We start from the raw sequence: 13,893 nt of genomic DNA on the forward strand, positions 1-13,893 counted from the left end.
TCATTTAACCTTTAATCATTTTCGATGTCATCAATGTTCCAAATCACTATTTTCATGGCTGCCTAATAGTCCACCTTACAAAGTGCCGTGTGTTTTATAAAATATTCCTTGTATTTTTAGTCACTGTGGCTGCTTCCAGCTGTATACAGTTGAGACAGGAGGGAAGGAGGCAGGGCACAGCTACTCAAGGAAAGACAGCAACCAAAATGGTGGAAGATTCACCTTCTAGTTGGCCTTGAGGATTAAGAGGTTTAACTTCTAGAAGACCTTGAGCTTCATTATATGCTCATGGTAACAGCTGTGATAAAATAACATGCCTGCAGGCGCCATGACAGCCCCAAGGCTAACCGCAAAAGGCCAGAGAATGGGCCTTGGCCCAATTCCTGGTAATCCCAGCCCCTTCCCCAGGGCAGTTAGATTGACCCCACCTGTAGGCGTGTGAAGCTACTGAGACCATAAAAAGTGACAACACCACACCTAGTGGCCCTTTGCGCGCTCTCTCTCCCCTTTGGAGATGGCCCACACTCTGTCTATGGAGTGTGTACCTACTTTTACTTTAACCTGAGCACCCAATTCCCACACCTCTTTCCTTGCCTTCTCTTGCCTTACACTGTATGCAGTATGTATCTCTCTGAACAAATCTACCTTTACTCAACAGTGGCTCGCACTTGAATTCTTTCCTGCCCGAAGCCAAGGACCCACACTTGGCAGGGCACGTCCCAGGGGCTTAACCGAGACCTGGGACACAGCCCTGCTCACGCCCCACATCCGTTTTCCTGCATCACAGTGATGCATCCCTTTATATGTGGTCTCCATTTTTACTTTTGATTATGAAGGAGCTCAGAACGTGTCATTCCAAAATGTGCCTCTCTGGCATATTGACTATTCTGAATTAAAAGCACTTGAAAAACAGCAAATACAAGAAAGACACTCTGAAGCCCCTTCTTTTTCCTAAAAGCAGGAGATGAACTTCCCACGTAGAAGATGTTTTCCCTATGCCAAGGAAAGTAACATTCTTATCACTGAGGACAGAAGTTAAGACCAAGAGAATTCTATACAAAAAGACCCTGTTAAAAGAATCCTTATCTTCCCTCAGCCTAGTTCAGTCCCCATTTTACAACGGCTTCTCTTCGTTCAACCTAATGTAAGAGCAAGGAGGGTTTGTCATTTCTTTGGGTCTCTGTTCCTTATGAAGCCTCCCGTGTCACATAAATGTGCATTAAGTAAGTAGCACGCTTTGCTCTCTGTTGATCTGTCCTGTGTCAGTTTCTCAGGTTCGGCCAAAAGATCCCTAGAGAGTAAAGGTAAAAGTTTGCCTCTCCAGCGATTTCCTGAAATCTTAGCTGTGTCACTGCTCTTGAGCAAAGATTTTAGCCTTTCTGAGCCCCAAGCAGGACTGGAATGATTCTTAACCAGGGGCAATGTTGTCCCCTGGCAGTGTCTTGAGACATTTTGCAGTTGTCACATCTGCAGGAGGGAGAGGTTGCTGCAGGCATCTAGTGGATAGAGGCCAGGGATGTTGCTGAAACGACTGCCCTACACAGGACAGCCCCCAGAAGAGAGAATTATCTGACCCCAAATGTCAACGGTGCCAAGGTTGAAGGATCACTAATGTCCCTTCCTGCCTGGAAGATTACTGGGGACTTTTGGAGGGCTTCACTGACTTGATAGGGCTGGAGAAGGCTTTTATCATTTCACTTGGGAAGCCCTTGAGGAGGATGGATCAGAGCATAGAGGGTGTTTCCAAATTGCTCTGACTCCTCCAATCACTAGAGGCAACTGTTAAATGTTCACTCCCAGCCCTGAAGAGTTGAGGGTGGGGCCCAAGAACTTATGCCGTTAACAAATGCCCCAGAGGAATCTAGTTAGTCCGATCAGACTATCAGACTCTCCCGGGGACTTTCTCAGCAAGGCTCGGGTGGGGTCCAGGAATCTGGGTGGTTTTATTTGTTGGTTTGAAGCTCCAAAAGTGATTCTAAGGAAATCCTCTTGAAAGTTTACATCATCCGCTTTGGGAGATATCTGTGAGAGTTACCTGGACGCACATTCATTCATTCATTCATATTCAAGGATTAAAGAGATGCTTAGCCTCAGAGTCTTCCTTCAAGGACTCAAGGTTAATAGGGAAGGACCCATTAGCAACTCATTCACAATTCAACTGCCTGTGACAAAGGCAGGAACAAAATTCTGGAAGAGCAAGAAGGAGTCTGTGCCTGAGGGCTTCATGGAGGAGGCTGGCTTTTGAAGTCAGTCTTAAAGGGTGGAAGGGAACTGTAGGGAGGAACTCTTGACTGCAGGAACAGTTGAAGGAGGCCCCTGGGCAGAAAGAAGAGGCAGCAGGAACAAAAAGAGAAAGGGAGGGAATTTGCCCCTCTTGACTTAACCTTCGACACAACAGCACAGAGCAGCTGCATTTTTAAGCAAGTTTGAAACTGGGCAATTAAACAATATGAATTATGTCTCACTTGTCCAAAATTTGAAATCATGCAGATTGTACTTTATTTCTATGGGAAAATTAGTCTTGAATTTGAGTTTGAAATTAGGAGAGTTTTCAGGAATTCATCTCTTCCAAACTGGACTGCCAGGAATTGAACACCTACTGTGTGCCAGGACCTGTGCTAGGGGTTCTGGAGAGGCAGCCCAGCCCCACCCTGAGGAGATCACATCCCGTCCCAGCCCTGTGGAGCCACGCCCTGCCCTTTGATATAAGTCTGGCTGGTAGAGTCCAACAAGGAGGCAGGCTAGGCCCAGGTGGGGAGGGTGGTGGATTGCCTGCGGCACCACACTGGCATTTTGAAGAGGACCCCCTGGGGAGAGAACAGACTCTGGGCAGGGGAGTTGAGGTGGCCTGAGGCTGGAAGCCACAACTATTCCTCCCCTCCCACCGCACAGCAACACCACTGCTCTTATCCTCAGAGCTTGACTCCCGGCTGCTTAATTCATCAAAAAATATTTACTGAGCACTTACTATGTCTGCACCAGGGCCATGTCTGTGGAAATAGACCCAAATTCCTGCCCTCACGGAGCTTACATTCTTGTAGGAGGAGACATCATAAGCAAAATAATGGCGATTTACAAAGCGCGGCAGAAGGGGGTTAGTACACTGGAGAAAAATGCAGCACAGAAATGGGCGGTGAATGCTGGATGGGATGTGTGTGTGTGTGTGTGCGCGCGCACATTTAGGTGCACAAATTTTAAAAGACTGTCAGGGAATGCCTAACTGAGAATACATTTGAGGGTTTTCTGTAACTCTCACATAAGGGTCTCAAGTCACGTTTCCATGTGTATGTTCCCATAAGTATCTCCCAGCAAGGGTTTACAGTCCTCTAAGGGGCAGAAACTACCTCTCTTGTCTCTAACATTGTGCACAGGGCTGAGCAGGGTTGGCCCCTCATGGGTATTCAAAACTACTTTTTGGATGAATGAGTGAAAAAGAAATGAATAAATAAAAATGGAATGAATGAAGAGAAACGGAAAAGAATTCTGCTGTCCGGCCACTGGAGTCTGGGCGCCCAGTCCAGATGTTATAGAATCGTTGCTGCCCTGGTCCAGCCAACCAGAGACCCTCCCTCTTCTGTTGGGAAGAAGAGGCTGTGACTTGGGAAGGAGGCAGCGCAGGGTAGGGTGGGAGGGTGAGGAGGGGTGGGGTGGAGTGAGTGTAGGAGGTGGAGGGGAGACAGAAGAGCAGGAGGAACAGGAGGGGAGAAAACAAAAGATCAATAAGAACAGTCGGGAGGTGACAGCAGCCAGCCAGGGAGCGCTCCTCCTTTGATTAGAATTCATGAACTCCCCTCTTACATTAAGTCTTTATATGACACCTGGCCTTTAATGCAAAGCTGGCTGCGAACATTAAAAATTAAAAGCCGAAGGTAGGCTACATCCATCTCTGATAGCGCGGCTCCCCTCCTATCTGAGGTCTGCACAAAGCTATTACACATTGATAAATTATTTTGGGTAATAGCCGAGATATTACATTGTTTCTGAGTGAAGGTAAAATCTCTCCCTGACATGGGCATTTATCAGAAGCGCCTTTCATCCTATTTATTATGGGCCAGGTGAGCAGGGGCTGCAGCCGGCTGGGGTATAGGCTGGGGTGTGGGCTGGGTCCCCTTCCCCTCCCCTGCATCCCCTCCCTCGCTCTCTGTCACTCCCTTGACGGGGCATTGATGAACTTATGACAAGTTAATTATTAACTTAAAAGATTTGCACTTCCCCTTAAAGGAGGCAGGGGTTCCTGAGGAAGAGGGAAGTTTGGTTATTGAACAATCACAGCATGGCTTCCGGACCCCACCTTGGTGCCACCTGGCAAACCTGAACTTGGTTCTAGGCACATCTCAACCTGCTCGTGGTCACCTGAGAGCAATTCCACAGTGTCCGTGCCTCAGCTCTATCCTGCCACACCCCCACGCCATTCTGCACGAAAGCTGGCAACCAGTCAGAGTTGCTGAATGATTGTTCTACAAAGGGATGCAGGCTCAGAGGGCTTCACCCCTTCACCCCCTCCTAACAACACTCACACCAAAGGTATATCCTGAGTCCAGGCTAGAACCCCTGCCTCCTGCTGCGGAGTTTTCAAACTGGTAATATCTGCCCCTCCTGCCCTTTCTTCTCCTTTTCTAACCTCTGCACCCTCACCCCATACTCCTCTGTGTTGAGGTAAAAGACAGCCTTTGGAAGCTGGGTTTTGATAGTAGGCAAGGCATTTAAACTTTCTGAGTCTTAATTTCCTCAACTAGAGTAGGAACTTAGTACTAATAACGCCACCCTCTTGGGGTCACTGTCACAAAGGGTCACATCAGGACTGGCTGGCCATTGGATGAATCCTCACAGGTGGTGTCCATGTGAGGGTGTGGGCTGATCCACGAGTGTGGAGCAACACCCTGGAGCGTTACAGCTGCAGTTAATGGTCACTTGTCTGGGGCATTCAGGGACCATCTATCCACAACCCCTTTTGCAAGAAGCATCCCTTCCAGGACGTTTACCGAGTGCCTTCCAGTTTCCAAGCACTGTGCTAATGGCTGACCTGACAGTAAGGAACAGAACCGGCCACCTCTCTGCTCTCCTGTGGCTCGCTTCTAATGGACTTGGCCTGTGATCCCCAGAGCGGAGAAGTAAGTGCTCTGGATGGTTTTTCTCTCCAAGGGTAGGTTAGCTCACTAGCCTTCCAACCCTGGATCTGAGTCAGCTCCATCTCCTAGCAAGTGCTTGGCACATAATCGGTGCTCAATAACTATCCTAGGAATGGATGCCTGGAGGACTGAAGAGGCAAGCATTGAGTTCCAGGTGGCCAGGTGTAAGCTTGCGGAGTCTCACTGGGCCCAAGGTGTATCGTCAGCCCTGCTTTCTAGCAAACAAAGGCTGCTGGCTCCTGTCGGGAGACTGCCATCTTCAAGCCCCAGGCAGGTAAGATGGACCTCTAACAAAAAGGAAAGCGCCCACTGCTGCTGGGCGCTAAATCCTCACTGCTGCCAGAGGAGCCAGATGACTGGCTTCTTTCTGGAATTTCTGGCTAATGACATCCAGGGACCCCACCAACCAGTAGGATAAGAATAGGAAGGTCACCAAAGGGCACATACTCCCTCTGAGCCCAGCTTCCCACTCAGTCTACGAGGCAGCCCAGCGAGTAAGACCGGTGGGAGCTGGAGGAGGCCTGCCATGCGATGTACCATTGCAGTCATGCTCTGTCAGCCTGGCCAGCACCGCTCCAGTCTCTGTCTCTCTGGCCAGCCCTCTTGAACTTCGGTGGGACCCTCTGACTGCTTCTCAGTTTTGGCTTCAGCCCCGCTTGCCATCTTTCCAGTTTCCTGACTCCATTCTCTGCCACCCAGGACCAGCCCCACCCCACCCTGTACCTAACCACACTTCCCAAAGTCCAGGAAGGACGCCAGGGCCCTGATGATGGATGAACTTGGGCCTCTCCCAGAGTGCCAGACCTGTCTGCCTACCTTGAGGATTCAGTCGTCAGGCTGAACCAGCTCCTTCTTGATGGATGTTTTCTTATTAGAGGAAGCAAGAGACTAAGATGGTGATTCTCAGCCACTATCGCGGGCTGTTTTCCCTTCCCTCTGTGCGATTCTGATATCTCTGCTGACTGAATTGAGAATCATCGCTATCTACTGCTGAGAATGGGTCTTATTCAACGAGTGTGATGAAGCAGAATAAAGACTGAGATGCAGCTCTAAAAAGTTGATTGTGTAAAAAATGAAAGGAAAAGCCTTCCAAGATGAGCTCAGTGATAGAGTGACAGTAAGTCATCACCACCATCACCGTCATATTAGCAGCTAACGCTGAGTGTTCACTGAGTGCCGGGCACTGTGATAAGCATTTTGTATTCAATCTCTCATTTAATCCTCATAAAACCTGAGGAAGTTGCTTTTACAGAGGCCCGGAGGGATCACCAGTGAGAGGTGGAAATGGGCTTTGACCCTGAGTCGGACTCTAGACCACATGCTCTTAACCATTACACTGGAAAGGAGCTTTGTGACTCACCACTCCATCTCTTTATTTCCACAAGAGGAAACTTTCTTTCTTTATTCCCCAGAGAGGGAATCCCACTGCCTAGAATCAGTAGCAGAGCTGGGCTTGGATGCTAAGAGTCCTAATTCCAAATCCAAAGCTTTTCTCTATTGCCCCACAGTTTACTAGGAACACAGCTCACCTCTCCTGCCCCCTGTCCTTCCAAGGCCAAGGGAGATCATCAAAGCAGAGAGGGAACCCAGAGCCAGGAAAGCTGGGGTCTGGATATGAGCAAACGTTGTCAAATGAATCGACGGGTGTGGGCTTGAGCCCCAGGGAACTCCAGGAAGCTGGATTGAAAGATGGAAGCCAGAGACAGAAATCAAAGAGCAGCTGGAGGTAAGGAGTGTGCAGGTACCTGGGGGCCCAGGTGGTTTAGGAATCAAGAAATCAGTGAAGACAGTGGCCATGGGACCCCAGTGTTGAGTGGAACAGAAGCTAGCAGAACCAGGGATCTGCTGAGACGGGAATGATCCCAACCAACCTGCGACAGAATCATCCAGGAAGGCGAGGAAGGTGCCAGCAGAAGGTAAATGCAGAGACGGAAGGGGCAGCGAGGCCCAGTGGTGAGAAGGAGGAGAGGATCCTAGCTACAAACGGGAGAAAAAATAGAGGCAGCCAAGTTTGAGGGATGGTAGCAGTGACAATAAATGAAGACTGGGGTGGGAGGGTATAGCTCAGTGGTAGAGCGTGTGCTTAGCGTGCATGAGGTCCTGGGTTCAGTCCCCGGTACCTTCACTAAATAAATAAATAAACATAATCACCTGCCCCACCCCGAATAAAAAAAAGAAAAAAGAACAGTGAATAGGAAAAAAAAAAGTGAAAACTGGGCCACTGCCTTACACAGCCTGCTTGGGTGTGCGCAACAACCTAACCGAGAGCACACTCTGGGGCTTGGAGGACTTCTTGGTTTGGAGTTGAGAGTTGCAGAAGGAAAAAGATGTCATGAGCAGGTCAGAAATTTTTTCTGAGCATCAGATAAATATTTTCCCTGTGTTATTTTCACAAGTAGCTGCTATAAATATTTAACTTGTATGAATTGCTTTTTTGTCAGACTGACTCCACACCCACCAATGGAAATTTGTGTGGCAACTGGACCACAGGGGAGCTTACATTTCTGAGGGCTGTATATTTAATCAAGAAAAAAATTTAAATAATAAAAATATGATACTGGCATATGTCCACCTATATCTAGAACTGCTTCCTTTCTGCGCAGTGTCAATTTTAAACTGTTGGCTAGGAGGGGTACATGGTATATAGGACGTCGTTTGTCTTGATTTAGCTCCCATGAGGCTTCCCAAGGTCCTCAAAAGCCTTTCCATCTCTGAAAGGAGTGCTCCAGCCAGGGAGGAAGTGTGCTCTCCTCTTCACACCTCGAAGGACAGCAGACCAGCCCGGAGAGAGACTTGCAACATCAGACAGCAAGGGAATCAAATCGCAATCATTCAGGATGCCTAAGCAGGCCAGTCTTGCATCTCAAGTCTTCGCTAATTCTGCACATTCCTAATCTTTGTAATATTTCAGGCAGCTGGGTTTTAGTCTTGGCTACTGAGAGTTAATATTGCTCTGGGGGTGGGGGGAGGGGTAAGGAGGAGGGGTGATGAGTTTTTACAAACCCAGTGCCTCTGTACCCAGAACCTGGTAAGAGGGCAGTGGTCAGAGGGAAACAGAGGGAGAGAAAGATATCAAGTGTAGTAATCAGAATGAAAAATGGAGCCACGGTTACTTTAAACAAGGGCTAATTCATCACAAGAACGAGTGGATAAGTAGCTGAGTTTCAGGCGTTCAGTAAGTTCCCCGTTCTGCTCCAAAAATTATTCCACCCCTGTCTGCATGCTCCCATAAATCATCCCCTCTCCACATCAGCTCCGATTACCAATTACTGCTGCCTGTAACACGCTTTCCTTGCCCAACACCATCTGATGGGGCCCTGCTTTTTAATTTTACAAATGCCTTTTTTCCCCCACTTTTCCTTTCTTCTGTCTCCTCCAGTCTCTCCCCTCCCCCCTTCCGTTCTCTTGCTCTCTCCTCTCTTTCTCTCTGTCTGTCATCTCTTACTTGCACAAGCCCCTCCCCACACCCTGGCCCCTGCCAACCTGGCCCTCTGCAGCGGTCCCTTGGAAAGGGGAGGGGCAAGTAGTATCAGCACTGGGAAAGCCTGCGGAGGAGGTAAGAAGGGCGCAGGTCTCAGCCCTCTTGAGCTTGCTGCCTGCCCCCACCCCAAGGCGTCCATCCTCAGCCTGCTTCCTGGTCTGCAGACCTGGGTGGAGTTTGAGTCTAGGGTTCTGACAACCTGTTGGAAAGGGCTATGAACTGTCCCTAAGAAGAGAGTTTTACACTCTGCCGGTACCCAGCATGATCACAATGGTTGCTGTAAATATTTATCGTGATATTTATGGGCTGCTGGCAGTGTTTGATACCCAGAGATGGTGAGTCTCTGCAGGGCGCTAAAAATCCCTTGGGAAGCAGCCCTGCCTTCCAGCCTCACTTCTGCTCCTGACACTGAATCACCCAAAGCTGTGTCTCCCAAACTGTCATCGCTGTTGCATCACTTTCACAGTTGTTGTCGTATTGCAGTAGCATATGTGCCGTATTTCCTTAAAATCAACTTGAAATTGATTTCGGGACTTAACTTTGCCCTAAGCAAAAACTCCTGAACTCGTGTGCTTGAAGTGACAGTTACATTTTCCCAAATATTATGAAAACAAATGCTTAGCTGCTATGCCAATGAACTTAACTTTATAGCAAGCAGCACCCGCGGCACACCTACTACACATTGGTTAAAGCATCACTTCCTCCTGGACACTCAGATATGCAGTGTGATGGTTGACGAGGGGACACGACACAGAAGTCAGAGAAGTGAGGACCTCCACAAGCTTCCCTGCCCATTGCAGCCCCCCGTCAGAGACTGAATCAGGAAGTCAAGGGTACGGGATGGATTGTGAAAGGTGCTCAGCTCTTCTGGGGTGGGACAGGGAAGCTCAGCCTGCTTCCTCCTGCAGCCACTCGGGGATCCAGCCCCATCACCTCTGGGCTTTTACATGCGGGCCTTGTATCACCACTTTGCTGTCTGTTTTGATTGGATTTGAAAGCTACAGATTCCAGGAGGTTTGAGAACCCCACAGTGGATGCTAAGCCACTTTCATGCTGACCATTTAAATACAATTGTGTATGGGTTATGGACAGATAAAAAGTCGCCCAGAAGCCCCGGTGGGGACTAGGGTTCTAGGGAGCAGTTTTTATGGAGACACTGACTCTCAAGGGCTGACCCTGCACTTGTACAACCCTGAGACTCGGGGCCTCCTTAAATGCTGCAAACTGGGTGTCTTCTTGAACTTGCCTTCCCCAGGCCTGGCTCTGCAGAAGCTGTAGTGTTGCTGGGTCCAAATCCTGGCAAGGCAGGGTGAAGTCAGGAGTTAACCTAACAGCCAAGGGGAAAGACACTACACCAGGTGTACCGACACGTCATACCTCTAGTCTCACAGGAGCCCACAGTGGACGCGTCATTAATTTCACGTTACACCTGAGGACCTCAAAGCTTAGTTAGTAAAAAGGAAGGAAGGAAGGAACTGGTAAACCCAGTAGATCAAACTGGAATGTGAACTCAGGACTACCTGTGTTCTTTTCTCTTCAATATTGACCGTCCCTTTCTCCCCTAGTGCTAGTTAAAATAGACTTGATTCTACCTCACAGATGAGGCCAGTGAGACCCAGACGCCTCATGTTTTCTATGCATTTAATAATTTAGTGCTTTTAAATCACTCATTGCTCTGTAGGATTTTAGGTCTTTCATATTCATTCAGACCTCTCACATCCAGCCACCACCAAACATGACTGTGTGGGCATCCAGTCAGACACAGAAGAATGGCAAGGCTTCTTTGGGGGGATCTGAGAAGCCAGTGGGGAGACAGAATTAGCTCACGATAATGAATGAGACCAAGGTGGGTAAAGAAGGGAGAGAGACTTACACCAGAAAACAGGCTAACGGTGATTGTCAGAATGTCGCAGAACCTGGCCCCGAGCTTCCCTGGTAAACACAGCAGCTGTTGTTCCCCATCCGAAGCACTCCTGCTAATCAGATGAAAGAAAGGTTCTCTCCACTAAACTGTAAGCATATCTCACTGCTGAAAATCTTTACCTAAGGGGCACTGACAGCAGCAAAGCCAAGAATAATAAAAATAATAATGTAGTGGTAATAACAGTAATCATAATAGCTATCATTTATCGAATAGGCACTTTCAAACGTTACTTCGTCTAATCCTCACAGCTTTACTGGAAGCAAGTATTGTTATAACCCTCTGTTTTCCAAGTGGGAAACTGAGCCGTCAGCAACCTGCCCACAATCCCACAGTCAGAAGTGGCAGATCTGATGGAGAGCAGGTTTCTCCAAAGTGGCCTGTATCCCTTGGCTGCTCCATCTATTAAGACCAAAGCTGCTGGTCACAGGATGAAAATCACCTCTTACTATTGAAGGGATATGTTAAATAAGTGACACAGACATTCAAGTTAATTAACTCTTCTGCCCCTTGCCCTTTCATTTCATAATCAGCCCTGTTTATCTGAGGTCGAATTTCCTCATGTCTCCTGTTTTATTAAAGTTTTCTCTTCCCATGTGAATGGGGTCTGGACAGAGCTCTGGAGGGAGGGCTCTCATAAGGGAAGGGTGACACAGAAGGGAGACATGCAGTGTGTCGGGCACCCAGGAGCATCTGCATGATTGGGTGAGACTTGAGTGAGATGGTCCAGAGCAGCGATTCTCAAAGTGTGGTCCAGCAGGAGCAGCATCTTGGAACTCATTAGATATGTATTCCTCCAGCCCCAACCCAGAACTACTGAATTGGAAACCCAGGGCGGACCCAGCGATTTGAGGTTTAACAGGCCCTCCAGGTGACTCTGATTTACTCCAAAGCTTGAGAAGCACTGGTGTAAGTGAATAGATTTTCAACTGCGGCGGCACATTGACATTACCTGAGAAGCTTTAAGAACTAACAATGTCAGCAGCATATGTATGGGTCTTGTTTTTTCTTTTAATCATTCATAACATTCTCTAACATCATATACAAACATAAACTAAAAATGGATTAAAGGCCTAAATGTAAGACTGGAAACCACAAAACTCCTAGTGGAAAACATAGGCAGAGCACCTTTTGACATAAACTGTAGCAATATTTTTTTGAATCTGTCTCCTAAAGTAAAGGAAACAAAAGCAAAAATAAACATACAGGACCCAATCAAGCTTAAAAACTTTTGCACAGCAAAGGAAACCACTGACAAAACAAGAAGACAGCCTACTGACTGGGAGAAGGTATTTGCAAATGATATGACTGATAAGGGGTTAATATCCTACATATATAAGTAGTTCATACAAGTCAACATCAAAAAAGCAAACAACAACCAGATTAAAAGATGACCAGAACTGAACAGACATTTTTCCAAAGGGGAAATGCGGATGGCCAACAGGTGCATGAAAAGAGGCTCAGTGTCGCTAATCGTCAAGGAGATGTTAATCATAACCACAATGAGGTACTACTTCCCATCCATTGGTATAGCTATCATCAAAAATGACACAAATAACAAACGTTGGTGAGAATGTGGAGAAAAGGGAACCCTCGTACACTCTTGGTGGGAATGTAAATTGGTACAGTCACTGTGGAAAACAGTGTGGAAGTTTTTCAAAAAATTAAAAATAGCACTACCACATGACCCGGCAACTCCCCTCCTGGGTATATATCCAAAAAAAACAAGAACACTAATTTGAAAAGACACATGCACCCCAATGTTCATAGTAGCATTATTCACATTTGCCAATATATGGAAGCAACCTAAGTGTCATCAACAGATGACTGGATAAAGAAGCTGTGGTATATATACAGTGGAATACTACTTAGCCATAAAAGGAATGAAATTTTGCCATTTGCAGCAACATGCATGGACTTGGAGATTATCATGCTAAGTGAAATGTCAGGCAGAGAAAGACAAATTCTGTATGATATCACTTGTATGTGGAATCTAAAAAATACGACAAACTGGTGAATATAACAAAAAAGAAACAGACTCACAGACATAGAGAATAAAGTAGTGGTTACCAGTGGGGAGAGGGAAGTGGGAAGGGACAATGTAGGGGTAGGGGATTAAAAGGTACAAAATATTATGTATAAAATAAGCTACAAGAATATATTGTACAACACAGGGAATAGAGCCAATATTTTATTACTATGATTGGAGCATAACCTTTAAAAATTGTGACTCACTATATTGTACATATACCTGTAACTTATGTAATATTGTACATCAATTATATTTCACTTTAAAAAAAAAAAAAGCAAGAAATAACAATGCCTGGGTCCTACACCAGATTCTGATTTAATGGGCCTGGGCCTGGGCCAAGACCTAGGCATTGGGATGTTTTTTAAGATCTCCAGATGATTCTACAGTGCAGCCCATAAAGGTTGAGAAGCTCTGGGTTAGGGAGTCAGAGGACTCAAGACTGCACCCCAGCTCAGTGCCCCTGACTGAGAGAGTGGGTGGGTTCCCACGGGCTCAGGAGTTTTAAGTTGTCTCTTTGCCCTGAAATTCTCCTCAGCTTGAGGGCTTGGAACTAACGGGCTGGGAGGTGGTGTGCTGTCAAGAAAAGAACCTGGCATTGGAAACCAGGTAATAATATTCAGCTCTAGTCGTCCCCTCTTCAACCTGGCTGAATGCTAGAAACTCAGAGGTTGCTCAGAAAAGAATGAATTAGATGAGGCTATTTGGATGGAAAAGAGCTTCCCCCAAAAGCGTAGTTAGTATTTACAAAGCATAGTTGGTGTTTACTAACTGCTCACTAAGTGCCAGGACCTCGTGGGCTTGCGCTGTCTCACTGAGTCCCATCGTGAGGGTTTAGAGTCGGTTTCATCGTCCTCCTTTTATAGATGAGGAAACTGGGCACAGGGAGTTAAAGTAATATCAGGCAACCGAGAAGGGGTTGGAGGCAGAATCTGAACCAGACCCAGTGCCTATACCCAGGCAGCTACTTGCCACTCAAGTACAAGTCCAGACCTGGCAGGTCAGGCACAAAGAAGTATTAGCAAGCGAGGTGCTCCATTCCTGAATGACTGGGAGGTGAGTGAAATTAATCAGGGTCTTTAAGTGGCTGAGAAATGAACCACCGATTAAAACCTGTCTTTAATAAGAAAAATAAAGTTAGGAAATGGGTGCAATTAGTAAGTCATAATAAAAAACAGGTAAAGGGTCACTTAGACAAATTAAATGCTGGAGAGATACATAAATCAGGGGGTCCTATGGCATGCAAACTGAAAGGTCTGGCCAGAATTAGCTAATGAACTTCAGGAACTCTTGACATCGACTTTCAAAAAGTGAGGGGGAACCACAGGAGATG

General features: G+C 47.0%; 1 long non-coding RNA gene across 1 annotated transcript in view; it reads left to right on the top strand.

The window, feature by feature from the left end:
- Positions 1 to 13,893, top strand: part of LOC105063392 (uncharacterized) — a 203,475-nt gene that overhangs the window by 137,616 nt on the left and 51,966 nt on the right. The window lies entirely within an intron of this gene.

This window comes from Camelus bactrianus, chromosome 6 (genome assembly GCF_048773025.1).
Source record: "Camelus bactrianus isolate YW-2024 breed Bactrian camel chromosome 6, ASM4877302v1, whole genome shotgun sequence".
Classification (NCBI taxonomy): Eukaryota; Metazoa; Chordata; class Mammalia; order Artiodactyla; family Camelidae; genus Camelus; species Camelus bactrianus.